Source organism: Pristiophorus japonicus, unplaced genomic scaffold (assembly GCF_044704955.1).
Source record: "Pristiophorus japonicus isolate sPriJap1 unplaced genomic scaffold, sPriJap1.hap1 HAP1_SCAFFOLD_520, whole genome shotgun sequence".
Lineage (NCBI taxonomy): Eukaryota > Metazoa > Chordata > Chondrichthyes > Pristiophoridae > Pristiophorus > Pristiophorus japonicus.
The window spans coordinates 220,230-229,117 of NW_027254427.1; positions in this window are offsets into that span (position 1 = coordinate 220,230).

The window sequence follows — 8,888 nt, forward strand, 5'->3', positions numbered from 1 at the left end:
CGTGCTGTATCTGCCCTGGGTGTGCTTGATGGGTCAGTGCAGAGGGAGTTTTACTCTGGATCTAACCCCGTGCATTACCTGCCCTGGGAGTGTTTGATGGGACAGTGTAGAGGGAGCTTTACTCTGTTTCTAACCCCCTGTACCTGCCCTGAGATTGTTTGATGGGACACTGTCGAGGGAGCTTTACTCTGTAACTAACCCCGTGCATTACCTGCCCTGGGATAGTTTGATGGGACAGTGCAGAGGGAGCTTTACTCTGTATCTAACCCCTTGCATTACCTGCCCTGGGAGTGTTTAATGGGACAGTGCAGAGGGAGCTTTACTCTGTATTTAACCCCATTCATTACCTGCCCTTGGAGTGTTTGATGGGACAGTGCAGAGGGAGCTTTGCTCTGTATCTAACACCGTGCTGTACCTGCCCTGGGAGTGTTTGATAGGACAGTGCAGAGGGAGCTTTACTCTGTATCTAACCCCTTGCATTACCTGCCCTGGGAGTGTTTAATGGGACAGTGCAGAGGGAGCTTTACTCTCTTTCTCACCCATGCTGTGCCGACCCTGAGATTGTTTGATGGGACAGTGCAAAAGGAGCTTTACACTGTATTTAACCCCATGCATTACCTGCCCTGGGAATCTTTGATGGGACAGTGTTGAGGGAGCTTAGATCTGTATCTAACCCCGTGCTGTACCTGCCCATGAAGTGTTTGATGGGACAGTGTAGAGGGAGCTTTACTCTGTCTCTAACCCCGTGTATTACCTGCCCTGGGAGTGTTTGATGGGGCAGTTTAGATGGAGGTTTACTCTGTATCTCACCCATGCTGTGCCTGCCCTGGGAGTGTTTGAGGGGATAATGTAGAAGGAGTTTTAGTCTGTATCAAACACGTGGTTTGCTGCTATGGGAGTTTTTTTTGGGCAGTGTACTAGAAGCTTTACTCTGTAATCTAATGCGTGCTGTATCTTAACTATGAGTTGTGATTGGGAAAGTGTAGAGCGAGCTTTATGTTGTATCTAGTACGTGCTGTATCTACCCTGGGTGTGTTTGATGGGACAGTGTAGAGGGAACTTTACTCTGTATCTAACCCCCTGTACCTGCCCTGAGATTGTTTGATGGGACTGTGTTGAGGGAGCTTTACTCTGTATCTAACCCCGTGCATTACCTGCCCTGGGAGTGTTTGATGGGACAGTGCAGAGGGAGCTTTACTCTGTATCTAACCCCGTGCTGTAGCTGACCTGGGAGTGTTTAATGGGACAGTGCAGAGGGAACTTTACTCTGTGTCTAACCCCGTGCATTACCTGTCCTGGGAGTGTTTGATGGGACAGTGTAGAGTGAGCTTTACTCTGTATCTAACCCTGTGCATTACCTGTCCTGGGAGTGTATGATGGGACAGTGTAGAGGGTGCGTTACTCTCTATCTCACCCATGCTGTGCCTGCCCTGGGATTGTCTGAGGGGACAGTGTAGAGGAAGCTTTACTCTGTTTCTAACCCCGTGCTGTACCGACCCTGAGATTGTTTGATGGGACAGTGCAAAAGGAGCTTTACACTGTATTTAACCTCATGCATTACCTGCCCTGGGAGTCTTTGATGGGACAGTGTTGAGGGAGCTTAGATCTGTATCTAACCCCGTGCTGTACCTGCCCATGAAGTGTTTGATGGGACAGTGTAGAGGGAGCTTTACTCTGTCTCTAACCCCGTGTATTACCTGCCCTGGGAGTGTTTGATGGGGCAGTGTAGATGGAGGTTTACTCTGTATCTCACCCATGCTGTGCCTGCCCTGGGAGTGTTTGAGGGGATAATGTAGAAGGAGTTTTAGTCTGTATCTAACACGTGGTTTGCTGCTATGGGAGTTTTTTTTGGGCAGTGTACTAGAAGCTTTACTCTGTAATCTAATGCGTGCTGTATCTTAACTCTGAGTTCTGATTGGGAAAGTGTAGTGCGAGCTTTATGTTGTATCTAGCACGTGCTGTATCTACCCTGGGTGTGTTTGATGGGACAGTGTAGAGGGAGCTTTACTCTGTATCTAACCCCCTGTACCTGCCCTGAGAGTGTTTGATGGGACTGTGTAGATTGAGCTTTACTCTGTATGTAATCCCCTGTACCTGCCCTGGGAGTGTTTGATGGGACAGTGCAGAGGGAGCTTTAGTCTGTATTTAACGCCGTGTTTTATCTGCCCTGGGATTGTTTGATGGGGCAGTGTGTAGGGGAGGATGAAAACCCTCTCATTTCACCAAGAATGAAAAGGGCTGTGGGATCAGTCTGTGCTGTGAATTGAAACCAATGGAAGGAAAACTTTGGGACACAAATGGAGACCCCCCGCGGTGTTTGGACTCATAGGAAAGGGAATTTAATTTGGAACTATCTACCAGAAAGTTTGAAATCCTAAAGTGCACATGGAAGAAACTACGAACTTTAATCGAATTTGGGATGTTTTTAAATGTCTGCAAGAAAAGGGGTGGAGTCAATATCAAAAGGGCCAATTTGGACATTGGAACTAATCAAATTGTCTGGGAACTGTATACCCTCGAAACTTGCCCGTTGAAAACATTATCATTTAAACAATGCCACATACATATTCTAACACCTTTTCAACAGGCATAGAAATATCTGGCTCAGACCAGACTAACACAATGGCTACAGGAGGCCAATGCAATCAACACCCACTCAAACCTTGAGTAGGTTAAGATCAGTGGAAAAAAAAACAATCTAAATCACAATGTCCACCAATGAGAAGAATCGACTTCAGCAGGAGAGGCGGACTGGATAATCTGGCTATAAAAAAGGGGTTTCTGACGTAGTGGTATATAGGAGTGATGATTTTCCCTGCCCTCGTGATTCAACAACCACAACCAGCAAGCCTCTCGACACTGAAGGAAAACCAGTGTCCGAAGACACCGAAGATAGAAGAAACAAACCACCAGACTGCAGAAGGTACAGTCGTGAGTATAACCTCTGGTCCCCAGAACTCCCAACTCAGTTAGGCCAGAAAAGGTGGGAGGTTGGGCATTGTACTGCTAAACTGGTGTAAAGATTTTCGCTATGTCCGTTTAGTGGGATTTAGGGGGATTGTTTTGTTGGGGTATTGCTGTTTGTTGAGTTACACCTTGCCAAATAAATTGGAAGCCTAAAGTTCCTCTTGGAATCACCTTGTCTCAGTTCTATTGTATTACATCTCCTGATCGTGAGTCTTATGTCAGAACCATGTAAGGGAAGCTAGGAGCACCTCGAAAACGCTCAACTGTATGTCACAGGCTCGGGAAGAAGGGGTCGGAGTGTTTGACACTCAGAGGTGCCTCACAGGCTAGGCATAAGCTGTGGGGACGCACAAGTCTCAATACCCCCTTCATAAGCTGTGGACACAGTCTCTCCAGGGGTGCTCTTGCAGCACTCAGGGTACCTCACAGGCCAGGCATAAGCTGTGAGGGCAGAGGCACAGAGAGACACCCAAGGCACAACAACAACCCTGGGAAAACCCCTTACAGTGTAGATGGAGCTTTACTCTGTATCTCACCCATGCTGTGCCTGCCCTGAGAGTGTTTGAGGGGATAATGTAGAAGGAGCTTTACTCTGTATCTAACACGTAGTGTAGCTGCTATGGGAGTGTTTTATGGGGCAGTGGACTAGAAGCTTTACTCTGTAATCTAATGCGTGCTGTATCTGGACTATGAGTTGTGATTGGGACAGTGTAGAGCGAGCTTTATGCTGTATCTAGCACGTGCTGTAGCTGCCCTGGGAGTGTTTGATGGGGCAGTGAAGAGGGAGCTTTACTCTGTATCTAACCCCCTGTACCTGCGTTGAGAGTGTTTGATGAGACAGTGTAGAGGGAGCTTTACTCTGTATCTAACCCCCTGTACCCTGCCCTGGGAATGTTTGATGGGACAGGTTAGAGGGAGCTTTACACTGTATCTAAGGCATGCTGTACCTGCCCTGGGAGTGTTTGATGGGGCAATGTAGAGGGAGCTTTACACTGTATCTAACCCCGTGCTGTACATGCCCTCGGAATGTTTGATGGGGCAGTGTAGAGGGAGCTTTACACTGTATCTAAGGCATGCTGTACCTGCCCTGGGAGTGTTTGATGGGGCAGTGTAGAGGGATCTTTACTCTGTATCTAACCCCGTGTACCTGCCCTGGGAATGTTTGATGGGACAGTGTAGATGGATCTTTACACTGTATCTAAGGCATGCTGTACCTGCCCTGGGACTGTTTGATGGACAGTGTAGAGGGATCTTTACTCTGTATCTAACCCCGAGCTTTACCTGCCCTGGGAATGTTTGATGGGACAGGTTAGAGGGAGCTTTACACTGTATCTAAGGCATGCTGTACCTGCCCTGGGAGTTTTTGATGGGGCAGTGTAGAGGGAGCTTTACACTGTATCTAACCCGAAGAGATTAGTGTGCAAAATTAAGGCACATGGGATTGGGGGTAATGTATTGATGTGGATAAAGAACTGGTTGACAGACAGGAAGCAAAGTGTGATAATAAACAGGGACTTTTTCAAAATGGCAGGCAGTGATGAATGGGGTACCACAAGGTTCAGTGCTGGGACCCCAGATATTTACAATATATATTAATGATTTAGACAAAGGAATTGAATGTAATATTTCCAGGTTTGCAGATGACAATAAATTGGTGGCGGTGTGAGCTGAGAGGTGGACGCTAAAAGGCTGCAGGGTGACTTGGACAGGTTAGGTGAGTGGGTAAATGCATGGCAGATGCAGTATAATGTGGATGAGTGTGAGGTTATCCACTTTGTTGGCAAAAACAGGAAGGCAGATTATCTGAATGGTGACAGATCGGTAAAAGGGAAGTTGCAACGAGACCTGGGTGTCATGGTACATCAGTCATTGAAAGTAGGCATGCAGGTACAGCAGGCAGCTCAGAAAGCAAATGGTATGTTGGCCTTCATAGCGAGAGTATTTGAGTGTAGGAGCAGGGAGGTCTTGCTGCAGTTGTACAGGGCCTTGCTGCGACCACACCTGGAATATTGTGTTCAGTTTTGGTTTCCTAATCTGAGGAAGGACATTCTTGCTATTGAGGGAGTGCAGCGAAGGTTCATCAGACTGATTCCAGGGATTGGGGGACTGAAATGAGAAGAAAGATTGGATCGACTAGGCTTATATTCATTGGAATTTAGATGAAGGATAGGGGATCTCATAGAAGCATGTAAAATTCTGACGTGATTAGAAACATAGAAACATAGAAAATAGGTGCAGGAGTAGGCCATTCGGTCCTTCGAGCCTGCACCACCATTCAATAAGATCATGGCTGATCATTCACCTCAGTATCACATTCCTGCTTTCTCTCCATACCCCTTGATTCCTTTAGCCATATGGGCCATATCTAACTCCCTCTTGACTATATCCAATGAAGCGGCATCAACAACTCTCTGCGGCAGGGAATTCCACAGGTTAACAACTCTCTGAGTGAAGAAGTTTCTCCTCATCTCAGTCCGAAATGGCCTGTCCCTTATCCTAAGACTGGGTCCCCTGGTTCTGGACTTCCCCAACATCGGGAACATTCTTCCTGTATCTAACCTGTCCAGTCCCGTCAGAATCTTGTAAGTTTCTGTGAGATCCCCTCTCATCCTTCTAACCTCCAATGTATAAAGGCCCAGTTGATGCAGTCTCTCCTCATATGTCAATCCCGCCATCCCGGGAATCAGTCTGGTGAACCTTCGCTGCACTCCCTGAATAGTAAGAATGTCCTTCCTCAGATTAGGAGACCAAAACTGTACACGATATTTCAGGTGAGGCCACACCAAGGCCCTGTACAACTGCAGTAAGACCTCCCTGCTCCTATAGTCAAATCCCCTAGCTATGAAGGTCAACATACCATTTGCCTTCTTCACCGCTTGCTGTACCTGCATGCCAACTTTCAATGACTGATGAACCATGACACCCAGGTCTCATTGCACCTCCCCTTTTCCTAATCTGTCACCATTCAGATAATATTCTGCCTTCGTGTTTTTGCCCCCAGAATGGATAACCTCACATTTATCCACATTATACTGCATCTGCCATGCATTTGCCCACTCACGTAACCTGTCCAAATCACCCTGCAGCCTCTTAGCTTCCCCCTCACAGCTCACACCACCACCCAGCTTAGTGTCATCTGCAAACTTGGAGATATTATATTCAATTCCTTCGTCTAAATCATCAATATGTATTGGAAAGAGCTGGGGTCCCAGCTCTGAGCCCTGCGGCACCCCACTGGTCACTGCCTGCCATTCTGAAAAGGACCCAGTTATCCCGGCTCTCTGCTTTCTGTCTGCCAACCAGTTCTCTATCCACGTCAGTACATTACCCCCAGTACCATGTACTTTGATTTTGCACACCAATCTCTTGTGTGGGACTTTGTCAAAAGCCTTTTGAAAGTGCAAATACACCACATCCACTGGTTCTCCCTTGTCCACTCTACTAGGTACATCCTCAAAAAATTCCGGAAGATTTGTCAAGCAGGATTTCCCTTTCATAAATCCATGCTGACTTGGTCCAATCCTGTCACTGCTTTCCAAATGCGCTGCTATTTCATCCTTAATGATTGATTCCAACATTTTCCCCACTACTGATGTCAGGCTAACCGGTCTATAATTACCCGTTTTCTCTCTCTCTCCTTTTTTATAAAGTGGTGTTACATTAGCTACCCTCCAGTCCACAGGAACTGATCCAGAGTCGATAGACTGCTGGAAAATGATCACCAATGCATCTACTAAGTACTCTGGGATGCAGACTCTCAGGCCCCGGGGATTTATCGGCTTTCAATCCCATCAATTTCCCCAACACAATTTCCTGACTAATAAGGATATCCTTCAGTTCCTCTTTCTCACTAGACTCTCGGCCCCCTGGTATTTCCGGAATATTATTTCAGTCTTCCTTCGTGAAGACAGAACCAAAGTATTTTTTCAACTGGTCTGCCATTTCTTTGTTACCCATTATAAATTCACCTGAATCTGACTGAAAGGGACCTACGTTTGTTTTCACTTTTTCTCTTCACATGTCTATAGAAGCTTTTGCAGTCAGTTTTTATGTTCCCAGCAAGCTTCCAATCATAATCTATTTCCCCCCTCCTAATTGAACGCTTTGTCCTTCTCTGCTGTATTACAAAATTCTTCCAGTCCTCAGGTTTGCTGCTTTTTCTGGCCAATTTATATGCCTCTTCTTTGGATTTAACACTATCCTTAATTTCCCTTGTTAGCCACGGTTGAGCCACCTTCCACATTTTATTTTTACACCAGACAGGGATGTACAATTGTTGAAGTTCATCCATGTGATCTTTAAAAGTTTGCCATTGTCTATCCACCGTCAACCCTTTAAGTATCATTTGCCCGTCTATTCTAGCCAATTCATGTCTCATACCATCGAAGTTACCTTTCCCCAAGTTCAGGACCCTAGTCTCTGAATTAACTGTGTCACTCTCCATCTTAATAAAGAATTCTACCATGTTATGGTCGCTCTTCCCAAAGGGGCCTCGCACAACAAGATTGTTAATTAGTCCTTTCTCATTACACATCACCCAGTCTAGGATGGCCTGCTCTCTAGTTGGTTCCTCGACATATTGATCGAGAAAACCATCCCGAATACATTCCATGAAATCCTCCTGCACCGCATTGCTACAAGTTAGGTTAGCCCAATCAATATATAGATTAAAGTCGCCCATGATAACTGCTGTACCTTTATTGCACGCATCACTAATTTCTTGTTTGATTTTGTCCCCATCCTCAATACAACTGTTTGGTGGTCTGAACACAACTCCCACTCGCGTTTTCTGCCCTTTAGTATTCTGCAGCTCCACCCATACCGATTCCACATCATCCAGGCTAATGTCCCTCTTTACTATTGCATTAATTTCCTCTTTAACCAGCAATTCCACCCCGCCTCCTTTTCCTTTCTATTTATACTTCCTAAATGTTGAATACCTCTGGATGTTGAGTTCCCAGCCTTGGTCACCCTGGAGCCATGTCTCTGTAATGCCAATCACATAAGAACATAAGAACATAAGAATTAGGAACAGGAGTAGGCCATCTAGCCCCTTGAGCCTGCTCCGCCATTCAACAAGATCATGGCTGATCTGGCCGTGGACTCAGCTCAACTTACCCGCCCTCTCCCCGTAACCCTTAATTCCCTTATTGGTTAAAAATCTATCTATCTGTGACTTGAATACATTCAATAAGCTAGCCTCAACTGCTTCCTTGGGCAGAGAATTCCACAGATTCACAACCCTCTGGGAGAAGAAATTATTTCTCAACTCGGTTTTAAATTGGCTCCCCCGTATTTTGAGGCTGTGCACCCTAGTTCTAGTCTCCCCGACCAGTGGAAACAACCTCTCTGCCTTTATCTTGTCTATCCCTTTCATTATTTTAAATGTTTCTATAAGATCACCCCTCATCCTTCTGAACTCCAATGAGTAAAGATCCAGTCTACTCAATCTATCATCATTAGGTAACCCCCTCATCTCCGGAATCAGCCTCGTGAATCGTCTCTGTACCCCCTCCAAAGCTAGTATATCCTTCCTGAAGTAAGGTGACCAAAACTGCACGCAGTACTCCAGGTGCGGCCTCACCAATAACCTGTACAGTTGCAGCAGGACCTCCCTGCTTTTGTACTCCATCCCTCTCGCAATGAAGGCCAACATTCCATTCGCCTTCCTGATTACCTGTTGCACCTGCAAACTAACTTTTTGGGATTCATGCACAAGGACCCCCAGGTCCCTCTGCACCGCAGCATGTTGTAATTGCACCCCATTCAAATAATATTCCCTTTTACTGTTTTTTTTTCCCAAGGTGGATGACCTCACAATTTCCGACATTGTATTCCATCTGCCAAACCTTAGCCCATTCGCTTAACCTATCTAAATCTCTTTGCAGCCTCTCTGTGTCCTCTACACAACCCTCTTTCCC